Consider the following 18,028-nt stretch of genomic DNA (forward strand, 5'->3'; position numbering starts at 1 on the left):
AGTCTGGCTGCAGCAAAATAACCAGGGGGTGACGAACAACTTGTGTACATTGATGCAGCAGGAGTAGGAACCGTTTATTGTAGGACAGGAGGGGTATATATACATTCCACACAGCTTATCTTAATTAACATAAACTAGATACAGCAGTCAAACAATAAGGAATCTCCACACTTAATGGCTCCCTGGTATTACTTCACAAACCACTCCCTCTGGCAAAATGCCAGGTGCCATCTTGACTTGTTTACAGACCCTAACACCTATGATCTGTTATTCTCGAGAAAATAAATTTTTCTTATTTTTTTAAAAATAAGGATGATTTTTTATTTTCCACAAAAAATTGAATTCTTTTAAAAACCATTTTATTAATATAAATACTGTAGGAATTCTGTGTTTGGGATTGGGGTCTACAAACTTCGTGACTGTGACATGCTTGGTGACTAGGAAGTCTCTGTGCAAAGACACAGATTGCCTGGCTTCTAGGTAATCCTGTAGACTGGGGAAGTCCTGTGGAAAAGTATGGATGCCTGGCTGCCATAGCCTTGTCCTTCACAGGTTTGCCCTGCTTCCCAGACCTTGGGTGCCCAGCCTTCTCCTTCTGAGCCATGGAGCCAACTATGCAGGCACTATCTGGTTTCTATGGATATGCCCTTGGTAGATAGGAGCATGTTACTTCTAACCTTGACCTTATCTCAGTTAGTCAGCATTCATGTTAAAGAAATACTAATTAGAATACAGTCATGGTAACAGGGGTGGGTGCGGGGGAGTGTGGTATGTGTTCTTTGAGTTAATAAACTCCCAGGCAGGGAGGAATCCACATTTTACTTCTGCACTTCTTCACCACTTCACCTCACTCCTCTTTGCTCCGCCTGTCTGTCTGCTTGCACTATTTGTGTCTGTGTCTGTTCTTTGTGCCCCTTCTCACAGGTATTCCGCCAAAGTGATCCTTTACAAACAACAACTTCTAATGTTGAGTGATAGCTGTGACTTCTCTCTATCTAATTGGAATTGCCTTCAGTACAGTGATTCTTAGCCAATTTTGGTCATTGATCCTCTGAAAAAAGTGATTAATCTTTGAACATTTTTCTTGAAATAAACCTTTATCAATACTTGTGCTCCAATATTTAATTGTTAAATATGATTTTGATGTTGGTCTTTTAAGATGTATCAATTCAAATTTTAAAAAACACATCTTTTGCAGACTAAGAAAAAATATTAAACGGCATCAAATGCTTTTAAGATCCTGTTAACTTTCACTTTTTGTTGTTGCTGTGCAGAGCTTTAATTTCTCTCATACTTCCTGTCAAATATATGTTTACTTTCTTGCATAATATATAAATAAGAAACGTGGGACCATAAATACCAATGAACAATTTTTACACAATAAAGTTTAATATAAGAACCATAAATATTTATGTGCTAAATAAAATGTAGAGTGAAAACATTTGATATATATTTTAATGCTTTAAAAAATTATTCTACTTTCAATGTCTACTATGCTCAGGTACAAGATATATCTTAAGTCCTGGATTTAGAAAAGTGTACTAATTCATATTTTGATTGTATATTATTGGTGCATTTTTGTAAACATAAAAATATTTAGGTTTCACTGGTAAAAATTCTGATGTATAATATTACAAGGCCTAGACATAATCATAACTTAGATATTCATCATTCATATATTTAATGAGTATAACAGTTTTTAATCCTTTGACTTTTGTAAACATAACACTAATATTCTTTTTATTGTTTGTCATTTTAATTGCTAATTCTTTTACTTATATATATATATATATATATTTTTTTTTAATTTATTTATTTATTCTAATTTGTTATCTTTGGCAGCAGAATGCATTTCAATTCATAGTACACATATAGAGCACAATTTTTCGTGTCTCTTGTACACAAACTAGAATCACACCATTCCTGTCTTCATACATGTACTTAGGGTAATTATGCCTATCTCATTCCATTGTCTTTCCTATTCCCCTGTGACCTCCCTTTGCCTCTCTAGCCTTTGCCCCATCTAAAGATCCTCCATTCCAATGTGCCACCCCCCTATCCCCATTATGGATCAAGATCCTCATATAAGAGAAAACATTCACCATTGGGTTATTTTTGGATTGGCTTACTTCACTTCGCATAATATTCTCCAACTCCATCCATTTACCTACAAATGCCATAATTTTATTCTCTTTTAATGCTGAGTAATACTCTGTTGTGTATATATACACAACAGTTTCTTTCTTTTCTTTTTGGTAGCTGGAAAAAGTAACATTTTATTAGCTTTTCAGATAATCATGAATTTTCTCTTTAATAGTACATCAGAATTTGGAAAATGAATTTTTTTAAAGATTAGCTAAAATGTAAAACCTGAAACTATATTAACAATTTTTATATTCTGTTACATTAAAAGCTGTTGATATATCTTTAATTTTTAAATTTTAATTTGTTATATGTGACATTAAAACTCATATTATACATATAGAGCACAATTTTTCATATCTCTGTTTGTAAATAAAGTCACAGCATTCATGTCTTCATACATGTATTTAGGGAATGAAGTCTATCTCATTCCACTGTCTTTCTTACCTATATGTACACTCCCTACCTCTCCCTACTTTTGCCCTATCTAGAGTTCATCAAATCCTCCCATGCCTGCCCCCACACCACATTATATCAGCATCCTTAAATTAGAGAAAACATTTGGCATTTGGTTTTCTGAAATTGGATAAATTCACTTAGCATTATGTTCTCCAGCTCCATCCATTTACCTGAAAATGCCAAGATTTTATTCTCTTTTAATGCTGAATAATATTCCATTGTGTATATATACCAAATTTTCTTTATCCATTCATCTCCTGAGGGGCATCTATGTTGGTTCCACATTTAGCCGTTGTGAATTGTGCTGCTATAAATATTGATGTGGCTACGTCCTTGAAGTATACTGTTTTTAAGTCCTTTGGGTATAGACCAAGGAGTGGGATTGCTGCGTCAAATGGCAGATTCATTCCAAGTTTTCCAGGGATTCTCCATACTGCTTTCCGTATTGACTACACCAATTTGTAGTCCCACCAGCAATGTATGAATGTGTCTTTTTCCCCGCATTCTCACCAACACTTATTGTTCTTTGTATTCTTAATAGCTGCCATTCTGACTAGAGTGAGATGAAATCTTAGAGTAGTTTTGGTTTGCATTTCTCTAATTGTTAGAGATGTTGAACATTTTCTCATATATTTCTTTATTTATTGGATATCCTGTTCTGAGAAGTGGCTGTTCAGTTCCTTGGCCCATTTATTAATTTGTTTATTGTTTTTTTGCTGTTAAGATTTTTTGAGTTCTTTATATATCCTAGAGATTAGTATTCTATCTGTATGCATGTGGTAAAATTTTGTTCCCCAAATTGTAGGTTCTCTATTTATCTCACAGATTGTTTCTTTTGCCGAGAAGAGGCTTTTTAGTTTGAATCCATCCAATTTATTGATTCATGATATTAATTTTTGAGCTATAAGAGTCTTATTAAGGGGCCTAATCCAACATGATGGAAACTTAGGCCTAGTTTTTCTTCTAATAGACACAGTGTCTCTGATTTAATTCCTAGGTTCTTGATTCACTTTGAGTTCAATTTGTACATAGTGAGAGATAGGGGTTTAATTTCATTTTGTTGCATATGGATTTCCAATTTTCCCAGCACCATTTGTTGAAGAGACTATTCTTTCTCCAATGTAGATTTTTTGCACTTTTGTCTAATATAATATAATTGTAATTTTGGGGGGTTAGTCTCTGTGTCCTCTATTCTGTACCAATACCATGCTGTTTTGTTATTATTGCTCTGTAGTACAGTTTAAGTTCTAGTATAGTGATACCACCTGCTTCATAATTTCTGCTAAGGATTGCTTTAGCAATTATGGGTCTCTTAGTTTTTCAGATGAATTTCATGACTGATTTTTCTATTTCTGTGAGGAATATCACTGGTATTCTTGTTGGAATTGCAATAACTCTGTATAGTACTTTTGATAGTATGGTCATTTTGACAATAATAATTCTGCCTATCTAAGATCAAGTAGATTTTTCCTTCCTCTAAGTTCTTCTTTGATTTCCTTTTTTAGCATTCTGTAATTTTCACTAAAGAGGTCGTTTACCTCTTTCATAAGTTGATTCCCAAGTTTTGTTTTGTTTTGTTTTGTTTTTAAGGCTATTGTAAATGGGGTAGTTTTCCTCATTTCTCTTTCTGAGGATTTGTCACTGATATACAGAAATCCCTTTGATTTATAGGTGTTGATTTTATATCCTGCTACTTTGCACAATTCACTAATTAATTCTAGAAGTTTTCTGGTGCAGTTTTTTGGGTCTTCTAGGCATAAAATCATATCATTGCCAAATAGTGATAATTTGAGTTCTTCTTTTCCTATCCATATCCCTTTAATTTCTTTCAACTATTTAATTGCTCTGGCTAGGGTTTCAAGATCTATGTTAACTAGAAGTGGTGAAAGTGGGCAACCCTATCTTGTTCCAGGTTTTAGAGAGAGTGCTTTAAATTTTTCTCTATTTGGAATGATGTTGGCCTGGGACTTAGCACAGATAGCTTTTACAAGGTTGATATATGTTCCTGTTAACCCTAGTTTTTCTATTGTTTTAAACATGAAGTGGTGCTATATTTTGTCAAATGCTTTTCCTGTGTCTATTGAGATGATCATATGATTTTTATCTTTAAGTCTATTGATATGATGAATTACTTTTATTGATTTCTGTATTTTGAACCAACCTTTCATCTCTGGTATGAACCCCACTTGATGGTGGTGTGGTATCTTTTTGACATGTTTTTGTATTTAATTTGCCAAAATTTGTTTTGAAAATGTTTGCATCTATGTTCATTAGAGATATTGGTCTGAAGTTTTCTTTCTTTGATGTGTCTTTCTCTTGTTTTGAAATCTGGGTGATATTGGATTCATAGAATGAGTTTGGAAGTGTTCTCTTTTTTTCTATTTCATGAAATAATTTGAGGAGTGTTGATATTAGTACTTCTTTGAAGGTCTTATAGAACTTAGCTCTATATCCATCTGGTCCTGGGCTTTTCTTGGTTGGTAGCCTTTTGGTGGTATCTCCTATTTCAGTGCTTGAAATTGACCTGTTTAACTTGTGTCTATTATCCTGATTCCATTTGAGCAAATCATATTACTCTAGAGATTTGTCAATGCCTTTGATATTTACTATTTTATTGAATTACAAACTTTCAAAATGATTTCTAATTATGCTCTATATTTCTGGAGTGTCCGTTCTGATATTTCCTTGTTTATCATGGATTTTAGTAATTTGAATTTTCTCTTTCTTCTCTTTATTAGCATGGCTAAGGGTTTAGCATTTTTATTCATTTTTCCAAAAAACAAGTTTTTGTTTTGTCAATTTTTTCAGTTGTTTCTTTTGTTTCAATTTCATTGACTTCAGCTCTGATTCTAATTATTTTCTGTCTTCTACTGATACCACTGGTTTCCATGACAAGTCCTTGCTTCCCTTAATGCTGAAGTATAACATCAGAAAAGCACGCTGGGGCAAGTGTAGAGTGGAAAGTAAAAGGCTTTAATAGGGATAGCAGAGAAGAACGCCCCCCCCCCAGGAAGAAGGGGGTCTGAAAGGGAGAATCTGGGGGATGGGGAGGTCCTATCCCTTTTATATCTAAGGTCTTCTGTCCTCCTATATTCCTGTCCTTTATCTTGCTTATTTCCCTCTATCCTGCATGTGATGGGGGATGCAGGTGGGAAGGCCAAAAGGTGAAAAACAGGTGGGCTGTGGTGGGGTAGTGATCCAGGTAGGAAGGGTCTAGTGTGATTTGATTTGACTTGGTTTGATTAGAGCTTCCCTATATACTGGGAGCTGCTTCATTAACAGTTCTTTAGAATGGACAAGGACCTTTGGAACAATAACATTTCAATCTCCAGGTATAGTTCTGATTTTCTTGGCTTAGATTGGACTCCTTTTTCTTTATTAGACTCCATATCAGATCTGATTAACCTACCTACACTATTTTAAATCTGGCTTCACTACTGCTTTTGGTGTTTATTTGTTCTTCTTTTCTAGGACTTTGAGATGTAATGGTAGATCATTTATTTGTTAACTATTTCTTCTTTTAAGAAATGAACTCCATGCAATGAACTTTCCTCATAGTATTTCCTCATATTTCAATATGTTATATGAGTGTTCTCATTTACCTCTAAGAATTTTTGAATCCCCTTGATGTCTTTTACATCCCATTGTTCATTCAGTAGCATATTATTTAGTCTCCAGGTGTCAAAGTAGATTTTGTTTTTTATTTTATCCTTGATTTCTAATTTTATTTCATTATGATCTGATAGAATGCAGGGTAGTACCTCTACTTTTTTGTTTTTGCTAAGCATTGCTTTGTGGCATAATAGATGGTCTATTTTACAGAAGGATCCCTGTGCTGCTGAGAATAAAGTGTACTCATTCGTTGATGGATGAAATATTCTGTATATATCTGTTAAGTCTATGTTTTTGATTATATTATTGAGTTCTGTAATTTCTTTGTTTAGCTTTTATTTAGAAGATATATCCAGCAGTGAAAGAGGTGTGCTCAAGTCACCCAGAATTATTGTGTTGTGGTCTATTTCACTCCTGAACTTGAGAAGAGTCTGTTTGATGAAGGTAGATGCTTCATTGTTTGGGGCATATATTTTACATTTGTTATGTCTTGTTGATATATAGTTCCCTTAATCAGTATAAAATGTCCTTCTTTATCCCTTTTGATTAACTTTGGTTTCAAGTCTACTTGATATGAGGATGGAAACCTCTGCTTGTTTTCATAGTTCATGTGAGTGGTATGTTTTTTCCCAACCTTTTACCTTCAGTCCATGGATGTCTTTTCCTATGAGATGAGTCTCTTGGAGGCAGTATAATTTTGGATTTTTTTTTAAATCCAATATGCCAGTCCATGTATTTTGATTGCTTAGTTTAGGCCATTAACATTCAGGGTTAGTATTGAGACATGATTTGTATTCCCAGTCATATTTGTTTATTTTTGGTATTTATTTTGACTTGGTTTCTCCTTTGATTGGTATTTCCTTTAGTGTAATATCTCCCTTTGCTGAATTTCATCATTGTTTTTAATTTTCTCTTCATGTAATATTTTGATGAGGATGTTCTGTAGTGCAGGCTTTCTAGTTGTAAATTCTTTAACTTTTTTTGTTTGTTTTTCATGGAATGCTTTCATTTTGTCATCAAATTTAAAACTTAATTTTGCTGGATATAAGATTCTGGGTTGGCATCCATTTTCTTTCGGAGCTTGGTATATGTTTTTCCAGGATCTTCCAGCTTTCAGGTCTGGGTTAAACAATCTTCAACTATTCTAATTGATATCCCCCTATATGTAATCAGATTCCATTCTCTTGTGGCTTATAAAATGCTCTCTTTATTCTGTATGGTAGGCAATTTAATTATAATGTGCTTTGGTGTGGATCTGTTGTGATTTTGTACATTTGGTGTCCTATAAGCCTCTTGTATTTGATTTTCCAATTTATTCTTCATGTTTGGAAATTTTTCTGATATTATTTCATTGAGTAAATTGATCATTCCTTTGGTTTGGAACTCTATGCCTTCTTCTGTCCCAATAATTCTTAATTTTGGTCTTTTATGTTATCCCATAATTCTTGAATGTTCTACTGATGTTTTCTTACCATCTTCACTGTTGTGGTCAACATTCTTTACAAGATTATATGTTTTGTCTTCATTCTCTGAGGTAATGTCTTCCATGTGATCTAATCTGTTTGTGTGCTTTTATTTTGTTTATTTTTTTCTTTCATTTCAAGGATTTCTGTTTGGCTTTTTTTTCAGAACATCTATCTCCTTATTGAAGTAATCTTTTGCTTCCCATATTTGCTATCTTATATCATCCTTTAATTCACATACTATTTTAATTATGTACATTTTGAACTCCTTCTCTGTAATTTCTTCTGTTGTACTGGCCGTGGATTCTAATAATGTAGTATCTTGGTTTGTTTGGGGGAATTTTCTTCCCTTTCATTTTTATGTTGTTCATGTGTCTTCCCTTCTAGCACTGAGGATCTGAGGCATTACAGTTTTTACCCTATTGGCTTATAGTATCCCCTCAGGTTTCCAGTACCTCTCTTTGATATTGCTTCTAAGTCCCAGTTGGTGTTCCAAGCTGGGAGTTTCCCCAACTAAAGATGGCAAAGAAGGTGTCCCAAGATGAATGAGACTGTTTTCAGAGATGGGATGTTGGGTCGGGTGGGGCCAGGAAGTGTCATTGAGTGTCTTGTTCAGAGATGCATCTCTATGGCATACAGTGTTGTGGCTGGCCACTGTCTTCAGACCCTGTGTTGTGTCCCCAGGTTGGAGGCTACTGTGTGTAGGGGACTATTGCACTGGTTGCAGCGTCCCAAGATGAAGGCAACTGGGGTAGCCCCATATTGATAGATGGGGATCCACATGGGATTGGTAGCTGGAGTTCCTGTGCATGGGCAGCAGCTGGGTGTCCTGTATGGGAGTGGTGGCCTGGATACCAGCACGGCCAAACATCCTGAGCAGATACTAATGCCAGTAGTCCTACTTGGGCACAGGGAAGTTCTGCATGGGCGAGTGGCGGGAGTCATTTGCTAATTCTGAGTCCTGGAGACCTGCATGGCACGGTGGCCATGATTCCTGTGCAGAAGCAGCTATATGGGGGTCCTTTAATTACTCACAGAGAAACAGTATTCCCATTACTAGAATCCTAGGTCCCTGAACCACACAGAATGCAGCCTCCCTCTAGCCCACATTTTAAAGTAGACAGTTAATTGTTTTTGCAGACTGACTTCATCACAATTACAAAGAAATAACTGTGAATTAACATAATTAATTTAATAACAGGAACTTGATTTTTCCATGAGATCAGGTCATTAAACCAGTAGATTAAGTGTTAATAATGACTTAGACAAGAGGGCATGCATGTTGATATTGGTGGGAAAGTAAATTAGCATAGCCATTATGAAAAAGTGTATGGAGATTCCTCACAAAACTAACAATGGAACTACCATATCATCCAGAAATCCAATTCCTGGGCGTTTATCTAAAGAAATTGAAATCAGTATTTCAAAGGGTCATCTGTATTTCCATGTTAAATGCAACTTTATATAATTGCAACTTTAATAAATTTCAATATCAAATAGCAACTTTATCATAACAAACAAGATATGGAATCAACAGAGAATCCCATTAACTGATACATGGATTAAAAAAATGTTCATATACATAATATTGTATCATTTTTCAAGGCCAAATATTTTTCAAGTATTTGGCCTTGAAAAGCGAGACAATATTTTAATCTTTGAAAACTTGAATGATCACCAAAAATAGTATATGACTGAAATAAACCCAGCAAATAAAGACAAATATCCCATGATCTCAGTTATGTATAGAATCTAAAAAATTTGAACTGAAAGAAATAGAGAGTATGATGATATTTACCAGAGGAGTGGCAGGAGAGTGAAGGAGAGAACAGGAGGGTGCTGGTCAAAGGGTGCAAAGTTTCAGTTAATAGAGGGATATTTGAGATCCATTACACATCAGAGAAATTACCTAATAATAATGCATTTTAAAATAGAGTGCGTATTTCAAACATCTTACCACACACACACAAAAGATATGTAAGGAAGGTGATGAGCATGTGCTTGATTTAATCATTACACATTGTGTGCTTATACTGAAGCATATAGCCAATAAATTTATACAATCATGATTTATCAAATAAAAGCTGACATTATTTTAAAAAAATTAAAAGGTGAAAAAGTTAAACAGCACGAAAAATTCAGCAAAATGCAGAATCATTATCAGTATTTTCCATGATACTGAATTTGATCCATAGCACAAATGACCATCAAAATAATTGTTCATAATCAATCATAATTGTTCATAACCATCATAATTGTTCATAATCAATCATTAGTGACATCTTTATTTTATATAATACTGAATCTGATCATCATCGTATAATTCTGTCTCCTTTTAGATTACCATGACTGAACCAGAAAAAAAATAGAAAAAATTTTATTACCTATTAAAGCCTCTGGACCCCCAAAACTATGCTGAAACCATTTATCCTTCTCATGTGATACTGGTAGTATAAAAAACTGATTTTATTACTCTATTGTTATTAATCATTTTCAGGAAGATCTTCTTTGTGTGTATGTGTGTGTGTGTGTGTGTTAGTATGAATTCCAAAAAGCCACCTGCCACTTGAGATTTCCTACATTAATCTTAAGGACTGTGAAAAAGATAAGATATCATGGTGTCTAGCATGATATGTACTAACCTGAACTGGATTCTTCCACAGAGCTTTTAAATAAGAGCTTGCCCTGTGTCACATCTGTTTTTTTGGCTGTGAGAATCCAGGCAAAAAATCTGTTTGACCACTCAGACTTCTGAACCATACAACCGTGAAAAAATTAAATTCCCAACAGTTAAGTTTGTGGTCATTTATTACATGAAAATAGAAAACTAAAATAACTTTCCTCAGAAGTTAGGGAGAATAGACTCCTACAAAAATCTTGTAAAAAGAAAACCCATTTATTCATGATTATTTATTATTATTCTTACCAGATGACTTATACTTTTATTTTTGAATGGAAAGAGATAAACTTCAACATCATGGGAGAGTTAAAAATTTGTGATGAGATTCCATGAAGAGTACACAATTTCTGCCCTGAGTTTACATTAAAGACATTACTACAACTTTTTCCCCCGCCCTGGAACTTTTATGTGGTCAAACCAGATTTAATTTAGGCTTCACATAAAGTCTGTGTCCATTATATGCTACCAAACAACCCATGTCCTGGCAACTTGGAGTCTAGAATAGAGAGGGACATTGCAGAATCCCATGTTATTAGAGAGAATAGTTGGTATAATTAAAGTATTGTTTTTAATTTTACTGAGGGGAATTAAATATATAGTTAAAACATTCCAGTTGATTGCTGAAATTTCCATATGTTTGGAATTTTAAAAATGTAAAAATATGGGCAAATGGCCTCTGATATTTTGCACGACTGAGAGCATACATGAAGTCTTACTGTTTTCTTTGTGTCTTCAAAATGTGAAAACAGCACAACTCAATTTTATTGCTGTATGTATCACTAACTAGTGTTCTACAAAATGGAAATATTTGCAATTATGTACATTCTTATGAAGATGCAGGTTTTTTTTTTTTTTTTTTGGTCGTTGTTTTTTAACCTCACACGAAATTGACTTTGCAAATTATGTTAGAAAGATATTGCCAGGAAACAAAGAAGAGAATGTTAGAAAAATTTAATGGTGGCATTGTGAAGCCTGTTAGAATAACTTTTTTTTAAATGAAATAATAATGTTGAACATTAGAACATAGCACAGTAATGTAAAGTAATATGGAAACTGGAAAGATGCCTAAATGTGAGCAGACTAGATTATGGTAGATGTAGATCCATGAAAATATTTTAAAAGGAATAAAACATATAATGCAAAACTTTAGCAGAGGACAAAAGAGGTCACTGTATTTATAGGAAAGCTGAACATTTTTAAAGTATGAAAGCGTCTGAGCATGAGTCATGGCATTTGAAGAGCTTTGGATGTTGGCAGTTGGATAACAGAAGAGATCAGCCAAGAGGCCATTATTCACAAAATATGTGGGAAGGAGGGGCACATGTTTTCTTGTTTGTCTTAATGTTAAACATATTTAATTGGGACCAGGGAAAGGAATAGAAATTCAAATTTTAAAGGTGATATATATATATCACCTTTAACTCATATTGAGAGATGAGTGAAACACAGGAAAAGTTAGACCAAAGGAAAAAGCATATAGAGCCAAAAGAGGTTGGAAAGAAAGAAAAGCTGGTTTGTGGGGGAAAAAAGTGAGTGGTACATTGATGTTTCTAGTAATGGCAGTGCTATCCTTGAGTTTCTATTCAAGAACAAACTTATACATTTAAAAGGCAGTGGTGTGTGTGTGTGTGTGTGTGTGTGTGTGTGTGTGAACTTGTAGAATGTAATGTTCCCATTTGTCTCAAATATAAACTCACATCTAGATATCACTTTCCAAATCAAAATATTTTATAAATCTCTGTTATATTCTGCCCTGCCCTTTTATTTTCTGAGAATCATAATAAGGAACAAAGATGACATCCTAAAGATGATCATACTCTCCCCTTAAGCATCCCTATATTAATTAGTGATCTGTAATAACTCACACATGACAAATAATGTTAATAGAAAACAAAAAGCAATGGGTGCAATAAGGAACATTTAATAGACACCTTCAATGTGCTTACATGAGGTCTTCTACAAACTCCTGCAGTGATTTAAAATGGGATGGGTCTTTAACAAATATTTCAGACTGTAGCAAAGCAGTGATCTGCAATACTCTGAAGCTTGGGGTTCAAGGTCACACTTTAAAAAAATGCCATCCTACTTTGATCTCTGTATTTACAACTACTAGTATGTTTTTACATCTGTAAATATTTTATATTTTTTATTGAACCACAATTAACATGCAATGAACTGTATGCCTAAAGTATAAAATTGATAGATTTGGCACACACATCTACACTCATCATATATACACACACAGAAGACTATCACTCTACTCAAGATAATAAACATATGTATCAATACTAAAAGTTTCTTTGCATACATTTTTAATAACTGCCTTCAATCTATCTAATCTTTCCCAGGTTATCTTGATTTTCATTCTGTTACTATGGCTTATTTGCATTTATTTTATAGGAACATAATTATACAGTTTAGATTTTTTATCTAGATTCTTTATCTCAGCATATTTACCTTGAGATTATATATGCTGTAGTGTGTATGAATAAATCTGCCATTTATGTATGATTCTATCATATGCATTGTGAGGTTAGAAGGACATATTTTTGTGATATTTCGGAGTTGAGGCTTAATGAATAAATTTTACTGAACGCTTGGTATCCTGCACAAAGGAAACCCTTGGGGAATTAATTTACAACTGTATAAACAGAGTACTCCAACAAGATTACCTGACTTTGAAGATGCATATTTATATTTTAAGACACAGTTATGCCTAGGACCTTGGAAACATTTCTAGAGAATGAAAGCCAGGAACACTACCTTATTTACCTATTGGAAAGCTCTATTTTTATTGCAAATAGTTGAAGTGAGAATCCAGAATCTTTTTCTTCCCATTTCCAATGAGCAAAGGTTTTCCTATGTTGTTTCACAGGGCATCAGCTACCTCTTCCCCTAATATATGAAGCAGAGAAAATCCATTTACACCATCCCTCACCTAGAGAGGTTCAGAGAACCGACTGAACAGATTGTTCCATCTGTCCTTCACAACATCATTACATGGGTGAGAAATGGCACATGGGTAAATGACAGTTAGGAAAATACTAACTATTGGGTCTCTGATCCAAACACCTCATGCACACATTCAAGATGAAGTTAAGGAAGATGAATATTAAAAATTTAGTTTGTGTTTGTGTTGTATCATTCCCTATGTACTTTGTAATATAAATAGTTTTCTATTTTTATACCAATTCTACATTATTTTGATTATTATAAACTTATAACAAATCTTTTTTTTGAATTTCTGAATCTTGAATTTTATTTTATTTTTTTTTGTGTGTATTTTTTTATTGGTTGTTCAAAACATTACAAAGCTCATGATAAATCATCTTTTGTACATTTGACTCAATTGGATTATGAACTCCCATTTTTACCCCAAATACATATTGCAGAATCACATCGGTTACACACTCACCTTTTTACATAATGCATATTAGTGATTGTTAAATCAGATGGTTATTTCTATTTTATCTTTTATTTTAGTAATTTTTAGCTATTCTGGGTCCTTTTCATTTATATTTAAATTTGTGAATTAATTTGTTAACTTCTATAGGAGAGTCTGCTGAATTTTATTTGACAAACACTGAATCTATTGAGATGTTATGCAAGAATCAACATATTTATAATACTGACACTTGCAAACTATAAGCATGGTATATTAGCATGGTATATAATTTCACCTATTTTATTCCCTAACTTCTCTTATCAACTTTTTGTAGTTTTCAAATTGTAATTTTTCACATCTGTTGTTTGGTTGAATATTTCATATTTTGATGCTATTTTAGTTGCATTTAAAAATTTTCACTATTTACTCTTTTGTTGCTAGTATGTAGAAATAAATTAGTATGTTGATCTTTTATCCTGCAATGTTGCTAAATTCACTTAGAAGCTAATTTGTAGAATCCATGAGATTACAACAGGCATAAAGATGTTATCTATAACAAAATACACAGACAAAGCTTTTCTGTTTAAAAAATTCCATTTGCCTTATTGCAGTGACTAGAAACTGGAATCTTCTGTAAAATGCCCAGTAGATGTGGTTAGCACAGAATTCCTTTTCTTTTTTCTTATATTAATAGACAGGCCAGTATTTAAACATTAAGTTGATATTGGCTGTAGCTTTATAAAAATTGTTTAACATCAGGTTGAAAAACTTCTACTTGGATCAACATTTTTAATAGGAAGGAATGTTAGATTTTGGCAAATAATTTTGCAGCATCTATAGAGATGCTCTAAAGTTGCATGTTCTTGCTTTGATTGTTAAAATGGTGATTTATACTGATTCATTAATGTTAAGCCAAATTTGCATTCTTGTAAAAAAAAAACCCACTTGATCTTTTTATATTATCCTCATGTTGTATTATATTTAACTTGCTATAATATTGTTTAGAAATTTTTATGTGTTCATAAGAAATGTTGATCTTTTCTTTTGTTGTAGTATCCATCTTATTTTGGTAGTGGAATGATTCTAGTCTCATAAGAATTGGGAAGTATTTTTCTGCATTTCAGTTTTCCAGAGCAATATTTGCAGCATTGATGCTGTCTTTTCATTAAGTGTTTGATAGAGTTCACTAGAGGAATCATCTGTACCTACAGCTTTCCCTCTGGAATGGGTTTTATTTGCAAATTCATTTTTTTAAAGAAACAGCAATGTTCAGATTACTTACCTCTTCATGAGTGAGCTTTAGAACTTGATATTTTTAAATAAATTTGTTCTAAGTTATTACATTTATTAAAGTAAAATTATTCATCACATTTTTCTTTTATGATTTACTACCATTGGAAATTGTGGTAAAGTCAGTGTTTTATCCTGTATATTGGTACTTTGTGTCTTCTTTTGGGGGGTCAATCTGGCCTGAAACTTAGAAAATATTTTGATTTTTTGGTAATGATTATCATTGATTTTATCTTCTTTGTTTCTGTACTCTAGTTCGGTGACTTCTTCTCTAATGTTTTTTTCTTTATTTTTCTACCTTCTTTTTAAATTTTTAAAATGTCACAGATTTGATTGTATGTACTTACTTTGTACAACTTTCTCTTGCCTCATTGCTCTGATTTTTGGGGTGAAAGTCAAGATGATAGGTTTGAGAACTTCATTTCTTGAAAAAGTATTAACTATTATAAACATATGCTAATAATGTTTTAATGACACTTAGTAATATTTTAATGGCATTCAAAATGTTTTATTATATCATAATTTTAACTATTTAATAATTAATTCTAATTTCTTCTTGTTTTTTTTTTTTTTAGAGAGAGAGAGAGAGAGAATTTTTTTTTAATATTTATTTTTTAGTATCTGGCAGACACAACATCTTTGTTTGTATGTGGTGCTGAGGATCGAACCCAGGCTGCACGCATGCCAGGCGAGCATGCTACCCCTTGAGCCAAATCTCCAGCCCTGGGTTTTTCTTTATGTATGAGTCATTTAGAAGGCTTTTTGTTTGTTTGTTTGGTTGGTTTTAATTTTGAAATACTTTTGGCTTCTTCCCATCTCCTTCTGCTATTATATCTATTTAAATTCCAATATGGCCAGATAACATTCTTTAAATCACTTGAATAACTTGACTTCATTAAATATTACTTAATGACACAGAATTTGGTCTGTAAATGCTGATTTTGTGCATACTTGAAGAGAATGTATATTCTTTTATGTTTGGGTAGAGTTTTCTAAAAATGTTAATGTGATCAACTTGATTGAATGCATTCATAATATCTTCTATGTCCTTCCAATTATCTACCTGCTTGTTCTGTCTGTCACTTATTCATACAGGAATTGAAATCTTAAATTGTATTTTTACATTTGCCCATTTCTTCTTTAAGTACCATCAATTTTTCTTTATGTTCTTTGACACTCTAAAAGAATTTAGGATTGGTATGTCATCTTTATGAATTACCCTTTATTAACTTTAAATGTTTTATTTTGATATTAATACAGCTGTTCTCACTTATTTTACTTACCATGATGTTCTCTAGTGCCTCCCATTTACCAGTAAATGGCATAATTCTATTTGTCTTTTATATTGAGTAAAACTTCATTGTGTACATATACCACATTTTCTTTATGCATTCATCTGTTGATGGACACCTAGGTTGTTGTTTCTATAACTTGGCTATTATAAATTATACTGCCACAAACATTGACATACCCAGTTTTGGGGAGGAAAAATACATTTTAAACCTTACTTTGAGAATGAGTTTTTCTTAACTTTTATGAGACTAAATGAGGCATGATCAGTTTAAACCCTGTGTGGACTTGAATATGCAAGTTATTTGCCTTTATGTAAATGCAGCTGATTGGAGCCAGTGGTACAACAAGGACTTTGAGCACCCCACAATATGGCTAGGGCCCACCCATAGGAGTCTTGGAGGTCATTGTTTTCTTTGTCTCCTCAAATAGACAGTGGGCTTCTTTATCTAAAAGAAGGGACACAGGCCTTGTGGTGGGAAGTCTGACTTCATCTCGGAAGCTATCTTATTTTCAGAATATAATTTTTATACTAAGAGAAAAATAGAATCCTTTATAGAATAATAATGAAGGTTAAATTACAACATAAATTAGTAACTCATCACAAGACTAAGCACTTATTAGGCTACTCCTAATTATACTCTTTCATTTGTCCTTTAGTTTCTCCACAAGGCCAAACACAAGAGTTCTCAATACCAGATGCACATCTGAATCACCTGTAAAATAATTTTAAAAAATGAAAAATGATAAAGTTATACCCAAAACCAAATGTTTCATAGAACCATAGCACTTATATATAATATTGAAGAATTCTTATAACATGATCAAATGCAAAGTAAGATTTAAACATTCTGGACTTAGCACAATGCTGAGGTCTCAATAAATAAAATATTTTCAAATTGGTTGTCTAGTAATAGAATTAAAGAGACATGATAAGGAATTTTGCACATAGAGATGTCATCTACCTGGAAAGACCTGCAGAATATATGGTGTCTTGGGTAATAAAGGATGTAATATTTTATAAAATCATTAACAATTATTAGTAGTACAATTATAGACTAGCTGCCAGGCATTTCAGCATAAAAATATTTTTTGTAGGCTTGGAAAATAATAATCAAGGTCAGAAACTAAATGTTTTGCAATAGCAAGGGAAATTAATGTTACATAGAATTAGTGTTTTCCACCTAAGTGCTATTTCACTGAGCTGCATAGCACATGTCCTTCTTTGTAAGACTTGATGAACATACTTTAAGAGAAATAACCTAATAAAGGATAAAGCTACACTAAAGACTCAATTTTGAGATTAAATATAACTTTCAGTTCATCTGACACAGATATAACAGTACAATATTATCTCTTGCAAATACATACATAGTCTCTTGACATAAAATGTTGAATACTATTTGCATGTTTCCTTATTATGTTTATATGATCAAACATAGATTTTCTACATTTATCTTGGGGAAGAGGGTTCCCAGGGCAGGTAAGTATATAGCTTCTAGAACACCCTATGGTAGATAGATTTCTTCAGTGTCATGCTCTGACATTTTGAATAGGTGCCTTAACAAATAGCTATGCCTTGATAAATATTCTCAGATAATGACAGCTGTAGACATAATGCAGCACTGGCTTTTACAAGATGTCAGCACTTCCTGTGGCTCCTGTAGTGGGCAGCTGCCCAGAGGGGAGGTAAGGAAACTGCAGTGT

At 33.1% G+C, this 18,028-nt stretch overlaps 1 pseudogene; it reads left to right on the forward strand.

Moving 5' to 3' along the window:
- Positions 1–17,920: 17,920 nt before the first annotated feature.
- The window catches only part of LOC143397457 (phosphatidylinositol N-acetylglucosaminyltransferase subunit C-like), a 136,411-nt pseudogene continuing 136,303 nt past the window's right edge, over positions 17,921–18,028 (forward strand).

The sequence above is a fragment of the Callospermophilus lateralis genome, chromosome 1, assembly GCF_048772815.1.
Source record: "Callospermophilus lateralis isolate mCalLat2 chromosome 1, mCalLat2.hap1, whole genome shotgun sequence".
In the NCBI taxonomy this organism is placed as follows: Eukaryota; Metazoa; Chordata; class Mammalia; order Rodentia; family Sciuridae; genus Callospermophilus; species Callospermophilus lateralis.